Here is a 14,898-nt window from a genome sequence, read left to right as displayed (position 1 = left end):
GACTTATTCATCATGAAAGAAAACAAGACAGTCAGCGATCGATCGATTACTTGCGCAAGGGAGGCCTGTCTGTGTCCACCACGAAAATGACCCCAAATCCGGCCTCCTCTCGCTGCCTTTTATTGAGAGACAGTTCACACAGCAAAGTAACGCCCACATAGTTCTAAGACAAGGCATTGTACATATATGTGTGAACTTCTGTATGTAAGTAGGAATGTGTGTGTGTGTGTGTGTGTGTGTGTGTGCGTGTGTGTGTATTATGCGAGAATGTGTGTGTGCGTGTGTATTATGCGAGAATGTGTGTGTGCGTGTGTGTATTATGCGAGAATGTGTGTGTGCGCGTGTGTGTATTATGCGAGAATGTGTGTGTGTGTGTGTGTGTGTATTATGCGAGAATGTGTGTGTGTGTGTGTGTGTGTATGTGTGTGTGTCCTCCTGCTGGGCAGGAAGCTTACATCAAAAAGACCTTCACAAGGATGTTGCCTGTAATAAAAGACTACAGCCCCCCACCCAGAACCTCGAGAATTTAGGGAGGGGAGGACAGAAAGAATTCCTTTCCTCACACAGTTAAACAATGTAGAGATGGATGGTAAGCATAAAAATGACAACATTTAACAATTCACTCTAACAGGGATGATGGACTCAACACACGCCTAAGTCACTCTCTGTGATCACAGTTCACTGTGCCATCAACAAATACAGAAAAAAAGCTTCAAGTCATGCCAAGAAGAAACCATAAGTGAACATGATCCAGAAATGCTTCCATCATCAGACAAATCAAAAAGTTACATTCTTTTTGAAAAATACGGACATCGCATCATCCAGACTAAAGAGGGATTATCTGACTTTTTGTTCAGCACTGAGTTCAAAAGCCTCTGATGGCAGTGGGGTATATTAGTGGCTTCTGCGCTGAAAGGTATATAAAGCTTCCCAGGTAAGTAGCCCTCCATTTCAGATGACGCTCTTTTCAGGGAAGTTCTTGGATATTTTAACAAGACAATGCTGAATATAACATTTTCTTACACTTGTAATTTTACAGTTACAGTTGTAATTTTTGGCTGTTTGTGTGCAACCTACCTCTTTCCCCTGAACTGAAACATAGCTGTCTCTTCCAGACCATTACTTCAGGTCTGTGTGTTTAATCGTGTAATTTACGTCCACATGGAAGGGAGGATAGATCATGTCGTTGAAGCCATATGAAATGAAGAGTCCCATCGGGAAGAAGATGGCAGCAAATATGAATATCACGAACCTTTGTCGTCCCTGGAGTATAAAAAACAAACCAAAAAAAATATCAAGTCACACAAGAAAATATAGTTAGTAGAATACATATTTTCACATCAGGTATTTCAATGTTGTGCCACATTTGACTCCAAAGGTTTTCTAAGGGAAATTATCTGCTGATTGCAATTACAGGTATTAATTTTTCATACCGCCATGCTTTGTTGCAGCAAGCCAAATACTTTGATCTTCATTGGAAAAATGGAGCCTCAGGAGGTGCAGGGGCGTCAAACAGCCGCTGGCTATGTCCAGATGTTGCAGAGAGCATCCCTCGTGACTAAGGGCCCTTGTCTGTGTGGTAACGACTGGGTTTTTCAACAGGACAATTCTACAGTACACAATGCAAGGGACAAGGGACTTCTTCCAGGAGAATAACATCACTCTTTTGGACCATTCTGCGTGCTCCCCTGATCTAAATCCAATTGAGAACCTTTGAGGATGAATAGAAAGGTGAAGTTTACAAAAACGGACAACAGTTCCGGACTATAGATGCCCTTCTTGCAGCTGTCTTCACCACTTGGAGAAATGTTCCCACTCACCTTGTGGAAACGCTTGCATCAAGCATGCTGCAATGAATTTTTGAAGTGATCAACAATAACGGTGGAGTTAGTCATTACTGAGTTAATGTTTGGAATTTTTATTTCTGGTTTGGGGGGGTGGATATGTTTTTTTTGTTGGAGGCATGTGGTCCTAAACTTTAAAAGAAGAGCAGAAAACAGGAACATATGTAGTTGTAAATGTAAATATCAGTGATACTTGTCTTGTCAAAGGGAATAAAATAATGAAAATGTTAACTTACACACTCATTTAGGGAGGATCTTGACACTGCACAGAGGAGGCACAGTCAGTCTGACAATGATGGCGATCTCCAGGGATGTTTTCCTGCAGCAACATTCCTGCCGACTGGCCATATGATCCAGAGTAGTTGGTTTGCAATAAACAGAAAGGTGTATATGTTAGGTAGTGTGCACTTAGAGCTGGTCCTAAGAAACAAATACATCCTGTAATAAACTGAATACCTTTAGTAGTGCTGCTGCAAACCTAAAGCCCTTCTATCATGTGTGGTTTCAAAGAAGGTGTTTTGGAGGCTCAGTCACAGAAACTGTGCAGTCTGTTCAGTCCTGAGTGTCTGAAGGGGATGGATCACAGAGGGAGAACACCTGAGTACAGACATTAAAATACACTCTAACACTCCTAAGGTCAAGTGAAAACACAATTTAAACACTTTACAAAGAATTAATACATGTTTTCATGGAAATAATGTCATTAACCCTTTTTGTTGTGAGTAAATCTCACCGACTGCTTGTGGGACAAGCTAGAAGGACTTATCACAGAATCTCTCCTGTGCTCCAGATGTGAAGTCTCACGCTCGGATCGTACAGCGATGAAGATGGTGATGATGAAGCCTCTCTGATCTGTGGCATTACAGTTTCTGGCTGCTATGTGCTTCACACCGTTGGATTTTACATGTGAAGCTTGGAGAAGACACAGGAGGACTGTGTCTCTCTTAACAAAAGAAAAGAAAAGAAAAGAAACCTAACAATCTCCCACCGCACCCCCCCCCCCCCCCCCCACTCAACTCCCACCAACCCACTCCACTGAACTCCCCAGCCTCACACCATCCAATGGCTATACAAATGTAGGGTATCAGCTGGTAACAGAAAGCAAGTGTAACATATGTAGTACATATGTAACACTGCTGAAACATTTCTGGCCAGAAATGTGCAGTTATCAGCCAGTGCATTTATCATCCCAGACCCAGACCCACCCTGATAAATGCACTGGCTGAAACATGATAAAAGCTCATAAAAATGTATGTTTCATCGTAAGATTTGTCCAAAAATATAAAAATATAATATAATATAATATTTCAAAATAGAGGCACAGATAAACTGGCTTAACTGTCATTATTGCTGTAATTAGGTTTTTCTTTTTCTTTTTCTTTCTTTTTTTTTTTTTTTTTAAAAAAAGCAACCGTTAGTCTGTGTTGTTCTCTCAGAAACAATGAAGAAGCTGTTGAACATTTATGTGTTGTGTGGGCAATCCTCTGGTCCACCCTCCCTCGCGCCCTCCTAGCCACAGTGAGACTGGGGCAGCCTGGCAGGATGTTGAAGCCTGGCTGCAGAGAGGATATGCCTACACTGTTTGTTTTAAACTGGTATATTTGATTTTTCTGACATTCATAGATTACTGTAAGTGATTTTTAGATTTTCTGTAATAAATAAAATTGTCATATTTTACTGATATCATTACTTAATTCATTTAATTGTATTTTACGTAAAAGAATTCAAACATTATACTGCAATGCAGGGCGTTTTTTTCTTGAGTCAACTTTTAAATATCGCTCTACTTTCTTAAGTCATTCAGAAATATAAACATTACTTATTGTATTCAAAGATCTAGATCATGAATCATCACAGGACAATACACAGTATACAGGGTCATGGTAACTATGGTAGGTCTTCATGACTCCAGAATGGAGACATCGCTCTGGCTGAGAAATGAAAATGAGGTCAAGCAGTGTGTTCTTCTCTGTGGTAGGGGCAGTGATGACCTGTGCGTATCCCCTAGACTCAAACAGCTCCATGATTGGTTTGTTTGCACTGGATAAAACATTCTCATTAAAATCACCACAAACTATGATGGGACGACAGTCCATGATCTCTAATGAGTCTAATAGGCTTACCAGGTTTTTTAGGAATGGCCTCAGAGTGTAGTCTGGAGGTCTGTATACAACTGCAATCAGAGCACTGACTGGTGCTTCAACCTTTAAAGCCAGGAATTCAAGGTCAGTTACATTATGGATGTACTGTTTTTCATGCACTTGAATGTCACTTTTCACATAAACAGCAACTCCACCACCACTTCTGTTTGCTATTTGGGGAAAGTTTGTGTAGGACAGGTGTCTGTTGCGTTTGAACAAATTGTAATTTTCCAAGTGGAGACTCTCTGCGACAAAAGAGCCCCGCAGGTGTGTTTCTGTTAGGCACAAAACATCTGCTAGACACAATTCATGGTGACTCTTGATGTCATTAATGTGAGCTGGCAGTCCCTCTGTATTATGATGACCAATGGTGAAAACATCTGACCTGCTCAGTGTTTGTCTCACGTGTAGAAGAGGCATCATGTCATCAAGGTTGGCTTGTCTCATGTTCTCAAGCGCTGCAGTGATTTCTGGGTTGGTGAATATTTTTTTCTCCTCCATATCAAGAAGATACAGTCCACTGAGAGACGTCACTCTACTGACAGCTACGTAGGCCATGCCGGGCTCAAAAATGCTCTTAAGAGAGACAACAGCTGATGTGGTTGTCATACCCTGTACCTTATGTATTGTACATGCAAAGGCCAGCTTCACTGGGAACTGTCTTCGTACCACTCCTTTCTGCTTTAGATTCTCCTCTGCTCTCTCAGTGTACACCATGTCATCTGCTGGTGTGCGGTTATTCTTTTCAGATGTCTCATTATCCATTTTAAGTCCAAGCTTGATGATGTGTTGGTCATTTTCAGAGTAAACTACTCTAAGTAGTTTTCCAAAAGCTCCATTAACCAAACCATTTTGTATGTCAATGTTTCTGGTGAGCATGACACGAGCTTCTTCTGCAACTTTCAGTGTGTCTGGTAACTCGTTTTTACCTCCTTTGAATGGTCTGCCTTGTAGTGCCATTCTGCCAGTTCTAGGATCCTTTCTATAATCATCTGCATGGATGTCAATGATATGAGTATGGAGCAGAGCCAGTGTTGCAGAGTTGTGTGCATCCACTTCTTTGTTAGTTGCAAAAATGTGCAACGCATCAGTCGGACAAAGGGCTGGTTCAGTTATGGCCTGTGACAACAAATCTCTATCTGCTTCACAAAGCTCATCCAACTTTCCTTTCACACGAATTCTGTTCAGCATCTCAGCAAAGACAACATCATCTTTCTGACGCATAATCTCAGTCAGAGTGATCATCTGAAAATGCTCCCGCCACAGGTCGATCTCGGACGGGTCGTGCACACAGAGAGGTTTAGACTGTCGCACTGGGGGTAGCTGATAGAAGTCTCCAACAGCAATGACTGACATGCCTCCAAAGGGTCTCCGAGTCCCTTTGATCTGTTTGAGTCTTGCATCTACATATGCAAAGAGATGTCTTGACACCATAGAGACTTCGTCAATGACGATTATTTCAGCATTCAAAAGTTCTGATCTGACTTCATCCAGCTGATTGCCAAGTCCCTGAATGGGAGGTTTTAAGCTTCTAGGGAGCTTGAGAAGAGAATGCAGTGTTGTTCCAGATATGTTAAATGCTGCAGTCCCAGTGAAAGCAGTTAACAGGACAGTGGGTTTTGATATGTCAACGTCGTCTGAATGTCTGGGCACTTTGCTCAGTATCTTAGATGCTTCTGAGTAGATGCATTTGATAAGATGTGATTTTCCTGTTCCAGCACCACCATTAATATAAAAGAAAAACTGCTCTGGATTTAGAGCACAGACTCTTTTAATGCACCAGTCTCTAACTGCATAAAATATGCAGGCTTGCTTCTCTTTCAGATTCTGAAACATCTGACGTAACAAAGTGGGATCAATAGCAGGGGGTTCCCTGATGGCTCTGACTTCTGTTGAAGCATCAGCCTGACGGCTGTAGTCGGGCACATCTTCCTGTTCATTTTCATTGTATCGCTCTCTTTCTTGTTCAACAAGTGGCAACCTTACGAGATCTGATTCAGGTGCCAGATTACACCATTCGTCAGTCACACCTCTGTTCTGCTCATATTCCTCAACAGCGCTCTCGATCTCCTCACTGTTTTTCTCATATTTTTCTCTGTTTCTTTTGACAATGTGTTGCACGTACTCAAGATGGTCAGTACCTGGTAGCTGTACACAGCCAGCACCATAGAAAGCCTGATAGGTTGGCAAAGATGGTGTTTTCAGTTCGTGGTCTGAACAATGAGGAAGGTATAGTTTAAGCAGTCTTCCGTAATATTGCTCTGGATGTTTTTCTTGTGAGCAGCGGTGAAATCTGATGATAGCAGGCTTATCATTTTTGCGCCTTTGCACAAATCCCATCTCATTGAGAAGGGGCAAAACATCTTTACCTTTTGTCTGTTGGCCATAGACAATCCTGCAAGTAGCAGCAAAGTCTGCCATGCACATCTCCTCATACTCTGGTGTTTCAGGTCTGGCTTTGTATTTGTCATTCAAAGATGTCATCCAAACATTGGAAGACTCAGGTGTTGTGTTGTCCAGAACTGACAGGGGACGACTCATTTTCACTGGATTATCATCAGTTGGTATGAATATTACAGCACGTGAACATTGCTTCATGTGAAGACCACATGCACGAGCAACACACTCCTGTGCACTGATCTCTCGCTTCTTTGAATATGCCTGCATGACGGCTCTCATTTCATCGCACTCATTTACACTGTCTTTATGGGAGTTCTCAATGACAGTTTTCAGGTACTCAGATAGCCCGCCCTCTTTTTTTGATATATATTTCATTAAATAATTTGCAGCGCCGAAAGCATCTAGAACAAAGCTTATGTCGATATTACTGTTCCAGGCTTCAAGCAGATGTGGATTATAGCCGTTTATCCAAGAGTCTTTTGGATCACGCTTTAGTATGATCGTACTCCTTGTGTTCATTTTATTCAGGTATCTCTCATATTCTGCATGTGTCATCTTGCACCTTGCCAAGAGCTGCTCTAAACTCATGGAAGCAGTTTCAGGTTCATTCAGTAGCTGGTTCAGTGGTCTGAGCTTGTTCTTTGCTGTTTCTACTTCCAGTTCATCATCCTCACTGGGTCTTGTGATCATTGTCTCATTGCAGGGTGGTTTAGGGAAACCAAAACGGCACCAGGAGCTTAAACTCCTAAAGCACGTCTTTGTGTGGTTCTTACTGTGTTTTTGCACTTCTGTTACTTTCTTGTACAGTTCAGGTTGTTTATGTGGATCAGGCAGCTGAGCTGTGATGTATTTGTTTATAAAATCAACAACAGTTTGATCCTCAAACACAGGAGCACCTTCTACCCACAGGAGGCAGTGTATGTGTGGGCTTCCTCTGTGCTGAAACTCAACTCTGTAAAAGTAGTCAATAACTTTGCCAAGTGGCTCTGCAGGAGATAAGAGTAAATCTCTGAATAATGCTTCAACTCTCTTGTCAAACATGCGCATTGTTGTGACAGGATTGCTTCTCAGGATGTCACACTTTGCTGATCACTCGAGTCCTTCAAAATTGACTTGTTCACCTTGCTGCCTTGTTATTGCCTCAATCACTTCAGGCCAGCGCATTTCAGCAGCTGAAAATGTGCAAAAGAACGTGGGAGTTCCCAACTGTCTGATCATGGCAAAAAGATCTCTTGTTGTTTTCTCCCAATAGGCTGGGGTTCCTCTCAGAGGTTGCATGAATCTCACTGCATCTTTATTTCGCACCAGTTTCTCCACCTCATGTTTATCTTGTAACATGCCTGAGGTTATTTTTCGTCCATCTCTGGTCAGAGGCTTTGCCTTCCTTAACTGTATTGTCATGCTGGAAGTAGCCAGGTGTATTTCAGTCACAAACTGTGCAAAGAACAAATAGTTTGTGTCTCTGGCAAAACGATCATCAATGCAGAAAAGTCTTGATTTGAAATACCCACTGGGGGATACTTTGATCAGCCTTCTTTCATCAAGTGTGTTTTGACCTGTAGGAAACTGCACAGGGAAGGCCATGGCCTCCAGTTTAGGTGTTTTGAAAAAACTTATTGGATTGTTTCTCTCTGCAGGAGCAACAGAGTAGATTCCTTCACTGAAACATAATATCTCCTCAGCCACATCAGGGGGCTGCAAACAGGACTCGAGTGCAAAACCACCATTAGTCAGTCCATCTTCTTGCTCTGAATCATCTCTCATCTGCTCATGTGGTTGTTCACCATCACAGGGTAACATGTCAATATTCTGTTCATTTTTATTTTGTGCTTCACTCAGTGCATTTTTCTCACAGCTGTCAATTTCCATTAAATCAGCCTCATCAAAATTGTCCTCATTCATGTTTTCATCATCATCCTCCTCATCATCTTCATCAGGAAGTGTTGGATCACACAGCTCAGCATCATCTCTGATGCTCACATCCTTATACTGTGGATGAATCTGCTTGAGTTTATGCAGTGCTTGCACAAGTTTAGACCAGCTTACAGTCTGAAACAGCTGATGACCTTTGTAAGACAAGCGTCTCTTCAGTTTTACTCTCATCACCTGAGAATTAATTCTCAATCGAGGTAGTGCTTCAACAGTTTCCTGTACCTCTGATGGGACACAGACCACATTTCCTCTAATTGCTCTCTGTCGGCCTTTGGGAAGAGGAATGATCTTTGCAAATGGTATGCACTTGGCTATGAGATGTCTCTCCAGTATGTTGAGATCAGACAGTTCAGGTGGAATATCAGCAAGATCCAGTTTATTGGCAACAGCAAGTGCTGGCATGGATCCATTTTTAAGATGATTGTGGCAGGTGTGACAAATCCACTCTCTCTTTCTCTCATCAGGCACATTGCACTGCTCATTTCTGCAGTTTTCCTCACAAACATGAACAAACCTTCCTGTCAAACATGTTGCAACCACATGTGGGTTTTTGACATAATTTGACCTTGTGCAGGGTCGCACTTGATTTGGAAATGAAGCCTTGAAACAGACAGTACATGGGTATGATGGTCCAGCTTTGATTTGTGATTTGAACACAGATATGGCCTCTTTGATCACACTGTTTTCACTCTCCTTGGTTTGTCTGTTCACCCATCTGTATTTCCTTTTTATTTTTGTTAAGATATTTTTAAATGTTTCAAGTATTATTCCCACTTCCATTCCTATGTTATTGAAAGTTTATCTTTAATTTTAGCGTTAATAGTTGTTTACCCATTTATTCTTTCCATTTAATCGTATTTTATAACTTTACTGCTTCGCTGAAGTGAAGCCGAAGTAAAGACAAAGGCATAGTGTTGTCAGATATTACCCAGTATATCTCCTCTGCACCTGGCTCTCTACGAGCCGTTTCACTCCCAGGAAGGGGAGAGCAGGACGTTCTTATCTACACTCCAGGGTACCAAGAGGGGCCTGTTCTTTTGAATCACATACACCCACACACAGACACACACACATATAGAATACCATATATGTGTGATATTTAGTGATTATCTACAGAACACACACACCCAGCTAAACTGGAACAAACCTGTTTCTCAGAGGCAAATCTTTGTCTCCTCCTTAAACAGTTGAAGCCACTATGTGACTATAAATAAAACCTCTGCCTGCGCTCGGTGTGAGATCTCCTCGAAATCTCACCCAGCGTGCGCACGTTGTTACCATCTAAACTGTCTTGAGTGTCTTTATTTCGCCTGAAGAATGTCTTGTTTAAATATTTACTCCTTACAATTTTCATTGCACATCTCATGTTGTGCATAATTCTGAATGCAAGATTACTTTGATACCTGTCTCGCATTAGTTGTTTCATCAGTTGTCTGTGTCTCACTCTGAATGCGTTGTCACGTGCATAATGCTGAGTCACTCGAGATCTCTCTCTCTCTGAATTCTATGCTTTCTTGATACCTTTTAGTGACATAGCTTTTTTGTTTCTTTCTAAATTCAGGATCTTCACAATAGTGTCTTGTAATATATTGTTGTTGTTTCTTTCTGAATTCCTCATTCTCAGAGTAACGTCTTTTTATATAATCTTGTCGTTTTCGTCTGAATTCAGCATTCTCACAATATAGCCTTTTGATATATTGTTGTTGTTGCTTCCGTCTGACTTCAGCATTGTTTTTATATGACTTCCTTGTGGAAGATTTTTTCTTTTCTTTGTAATCTTTATTTGAAGCATAGTTTTGCCATTCTTTCGTTTTTTGGTTTTCTTTTCTTTGATTTCGGGGTTTTTCTGATGCCATTAATCTCCTTTTCATTTTTTGTCTTCGTTGTTTATTAACTTTCATCATTTTGTAGATTTTCTTTAAAGCAGTACAGGAAAGATCACAGGCTACTGCATTATTTACTGCAGAAAAGTTTGACTGGCTGCATGAAATGTCATTTGCTGGTAGGAAAATAAATTCACTGGATGGTACTGATTCAGTTTGTATACTGTCAAATGGTTTTACAGATGTTGTGTTTCTCCTTGGAGTAGAGGAGTTTGCTTCATCAATAGTTGGATCAGAGTGAGTAGGTGCCACAGCAGTGGCAGCTGTTGGTCTGCAGACTGTGTCTGTGATGGTATCACTCAGGTTGACTGTGCTCATATTGTAGAACTGCACAGGCTTCAGCTCATAGTTACAAGAGGGTGATATCTTCATCATTTCATAAGAATCTTGGATCCTCTTAATCATGTCACTGAGGAGTGTGAATTTCAGCATCACAGCTGTACCACGATTACGTGACTGTAGTGGTAGAGGAAGACCACTGGCTGTTCTGGAGTGTGGATCAAAGAAACCATATTTGCCTGATGTGGATCTGAACACTGCGATACACAATCCACTCATAATCAATAAGGCATACTGCACATCTAACAGACAGCTCAGTCCTGCTTCTAAGCTGAGAAAGGTATCTACTGCCTCCTCTGGAGGTTCTTCATACGTCCCATACCGGGAAGGCTGTGTCATGTTGACATGATGCATAGACCTGCGAGCATCAACTTTGTCTGGCAGCTCATCGGTTGCCAAATGAATATTTTTAGGAAATCTTTTCTTGGCCTCTTTGTACATCACGTCACCTTTATCCAAGACCAGATTAAGGTCAGCTGTAGTCATGTTTTCATTCTCATTAAGGAAAGCAAGAAATGTGAGTGAGTTACATGTGCACTGCTTGTTTCTGGAGTCTCCATATTTAGGATGAGCCTGGCTGTGAGATGCACAGACATGTGTAACAGAGGGCTGGTTTTCAAGGTTCACCCTTTCTGCATGAGATGTTCCTGCCACACCACTGTGATGGCCTCTTTTCACAATATCAGCATAACCCACCTGTGGGGCACTTGACACATGTTGTTCATTAAATTCATTCTGCAGTCCACTCTTTACAGCATCTGCATAGGATATCTGTTGTACATGTGCAGGAACATGTTGACCTGCCTGTTTGACACCGTCAGCATTGGTCTTTGCAGACACACTGTCTTCTGCACAGCTCTGAGGAAAATCACACTCAGCTTGTTCACATATTGGTACACTATGAATCTCATGGAACTTCTTCCAGCGTTGTTTCGCAGCCTGTGACTTTTTCTGCTTCCTTGGCATTTTTACACAAGTGTTTCTCTTAGTCTTTAGAAAATATGTTCATAAAATAAGAGTGGCACACACCAGGAGATGTTTTTGTCCTTATATTTCACTTTTTATTTTTCTGAAAAAGTTGTCTTTGTTTGACAGTTTGTTCTTCAGTCGAGAGAATATTATGCACTCTCTTTATTAGCTTGGCACAATTTAGCAGCAAGCCCAGAATGAAAAACAGGTAGAGAAAATTTAGAAGAGAGAACAGGCAGAGCAGCAGAGACACGGCTTTGAAATCACAATCAAACCGTGAATTAGAGTTTTCTTTGTTTGTTCAGTTTGTTCTCAGGGTAGAGGCAATATATGCACTCTTTATTGCTTTAATGGCTTGGCGTTTTTCAGCAGCAAGCCAAGAGTGAAAAACAGGTAGAGAGAAAATTTAGAAGAGAGAACAGGCAGAGCAGGAGAGACACGGCTTGGAAATCACAATAAACCGTGAATTAGAATTTTCTTTGTTTGTTCAGTTTGTTCTCAGGTTGAGGCAAAATATGCACTCTTTATTGCTTTAATGGCCCGGCACTTTCAGCAGCAAGCCAAGAGTGAAAAACAGGTAGAGAGAAAATTTAGCAGAGAGAACAGCCAGAGCAGGAGAGACACGGCTTGGAAATTATCATCAAACCGTAATAAGAGTTTTGGTTTGGCAACTGAGCAACAAACCACAGAGTGAAATACAGATGGAAAGAAGGCAGAGACAACAGGTGGAGCAGGACAGAGGATAGAGGGGATGGGGGGGTTGGGATGTGAGAGAGAAGACTGGAGATCTGGTCCTTGTTCTTCTTCTGCACACTGTGAAAAAATATGAAGAAAATACATTAATTGGACTAAAATAATATCACATGCCAATTGTATAAACCACATGTGTTTACAGCAACTGTGACTACTGAAACAAATATTCAAGCTAAACTGTCCTTGGCTACCATGTGCAAAAAGTTGGACAATTGTGTATTTTTTAAAAGAATAAATTATGAGATTGTCAACACAAACTTAGAATTCAGCGGTTTGAATATAAATTTAATTAGATTCAACAATAACATTTTTTAAATTAGATTGAAATCATTTCTTGATAATTTTAATTACTCATTGTTCATGATTAAATTAATCATTAAATACATGCAGTGTGACTACAAACATGTACAATTTTTTTTTAGCCCAAGTGTTAAGCTGCACAATTGTGTATTTATTATAAAATTGTGTTTAAGGGGCCTAACACAGTTTGAACCCTCACTCTACCGTTTACATTAGTCAGATTATGTTTTTATTTTGGTCGACTTCTCTTAAAGTGTGTGCACACCTACCAGGCAAAGCACTGATGTCAGTCAGGTTCCTGAAAGTGTAAGAGAAATAATATGTTAGTTGTCTGTACAATATTATCAGACTAACAGAAATACAAAGCTCACTCGCCATGATACATTGAACTTACAGTCAGCAGGTTAATCATAGAGTAATATAGCACACCAACTGACACAGCAGCCATTTTATCATTCCAAAAATTAACTGAAGGATTTCCCGTTTTGGAAGGCTAGCGTTAGACTTCTGCTAGTCTTAGCATTGCTGCTAGAGTTAACACTGCAGCTAGCGTTAGCATTGGTACTAGCATTAGCATTGCTGCTAGCGCTAACCCTCTTACTGTTAAAACTTAGCCACACTGGAAATAACAAAGCTCATTTATTACTTTTGTCTCACTGACTGCCAATAACTATCACATGAATAGCACAGAAATACTCTTTTAGACAGTTAACAACTGCTAAGGCTAGCGTTAGCATTGTTGCTAGCATTAGCATAGGTACTAGCATTAGCTTTGCTGCTAGCGCTAGCCCTCTTACTGTTAAAACTGAGCCACACTGGCAATAACAAAGCTCATTTGTTACTTTTGTCTCACTGACTGCCAATAACTATCACATGAATAGCACAGAAATACTCTTCTAAACAGTTAACAACTGCTAAGGGTAGTGATAGCATTGTTGCTAGCGTTAGCATTGTTGCTAGCGTTAGCATTGTTGCTAGCGTTAGCATTGGTACTAGCATTAGCATTGCTGCTAGCGCTAGCCCTTTTACTGTTGAAACTGAGCCACACTGGCAATAACAAAGCTCATTTGTTACTTTTGTCTCACTGACTGCCAATAACTATCAGATGAATAGCACAGAAATACTCTTTAGACAGTTAACAACTGTTAAGGCTAGCGTTAGCATTGTTGCTAGCGTTAGCATTGTTGCTAGCATTAGCATTGAAGCTAGCGTTAGCACTGCTGCTAACAGCAAAACGTCATAAACCTATATAAATGATAGCGAAGGTTATTCTTTTTTTGCCTTCTTTATTCTTTGAACTCTGTTGAACTTTTAAAAGACTTGATATGTGAGTTTAAATGTCAAACATGTATTTTTACCGTCATAAAAATAAAACAGTGCAGTACTGAGTGTATTGTACTTACCACAGCAGAGAGCAAAGCGGAATGACAGTTGGCGCAGTGATTGGTTAAAGACCGATGAGGCGTTCAGGTGGTACTTGGAAATTTGACCATCAGTCTGAACAGCAATATTGAGCATATATTTTTCTCTGTCATAGAGAGACAGAGGAAAAAAATACACAAGACTCATCAGCATACAAATTGGTACTTTTTGCCTGAGTATAAGCGAATGAGTGACATACAGAGAAAGAGGGCAACTGGCATTAAACGAGCAAATAAAAAGTATGTCATCTTGAACTGTTTTGGGGGTTTTATTTTAAGAGTACTTTGAGTGTATTCGTGGGGAGATAAACTATACAGACTAAAAACAGAGACATTAAATGAGATTAGATTATTTAAAATGTGGGAAAATCAACTGCAGACAGGTAGATGCTGTGAGCTTTAATTATCCAGTCAGAAAAGATTATTTTAAAGTCATCAACTGACTCCAACTGCCCAGATCTGAAAAGCCTGTGTGCAGAAGACGAGTCCACCAATACACAATCAGCTTGAATTTAACAGGCCAATGAGAATGCTCTATTCAGTTGGCCTATACTAACTACTGACATACTGTTAATCTGTGGCAAAACCCTGTCAAACCTGTGTTATTGTACCTATTGAAAAAGTTAATCTTGCTACAACTGCTTAGATGCAACAGACATTTTGAGGTTTAATCCTGGCACAGTGAGACAGAGCTTGTTAGGCAGGCAGGTGTGAGCCTGGTTGCTATAGTGACTGCACCCAATGGCTCCATACACACGCACACAGACATGCACCTCACTTTTGCTGCTTAAAATGAACAGAAAAGTCAGGCCGAAACAAATCGTTCCCAAATGAAAAGTACATGTCGTATTGACAAAATTCTTTCACCGTGAGCGGCAGCAATGTCCAGTCTACCAAATTCTCAGTTTTCATGCCT

The 14,898-nt window shown here is 40.8% G+C and overlaps 1 long non-coding RNA gene across 1 annotated transcript; it reads right to left on the bottom strand.

The window, feature by feature from the left end:
• Positions 1-11,588: 11,588 nt before the first annotated feature.
• On the bottom strand, positions 11,589-13,977 carry LOC134645766 (uncharacterized). Its single transcript, XR_010096579.1, has 3 exons — positions 13,965-13,977; positions 12,831-12,859; positions 11,589-12,321 (listed from the first exon to the last, which is right to left on the bottom strand). It is a non-coding gene; the product is annotated as an uncharacterized LOC134645766 (long non-coding RNA).
• Positions 13,978-14,898: the final 921 nt, after the last annotated feature.

Source organism: Pelmatolapia mariae, linkage group LG16_19, assembly GCF_036321145.2.
Source record: "Pelmatolapia mariae isolate MD_Pm_ZW linkage group LG16_19, Pm_UMD_F_2, whole genome shotgun sequence".
In the NCBI taxonomy this organism is placed as follows: domain Eukaryota; kingdom Metazoa; phylum Chordata; class Actinopteri; order Cichliformes; family Cichlidae; genus Pelmatolapia; species Pelmatolapia mariae.
Note: the sequence above shows the minus strand (reverse complement) of the source record. Positions and strands in the feature narration are given on the sequence as shown.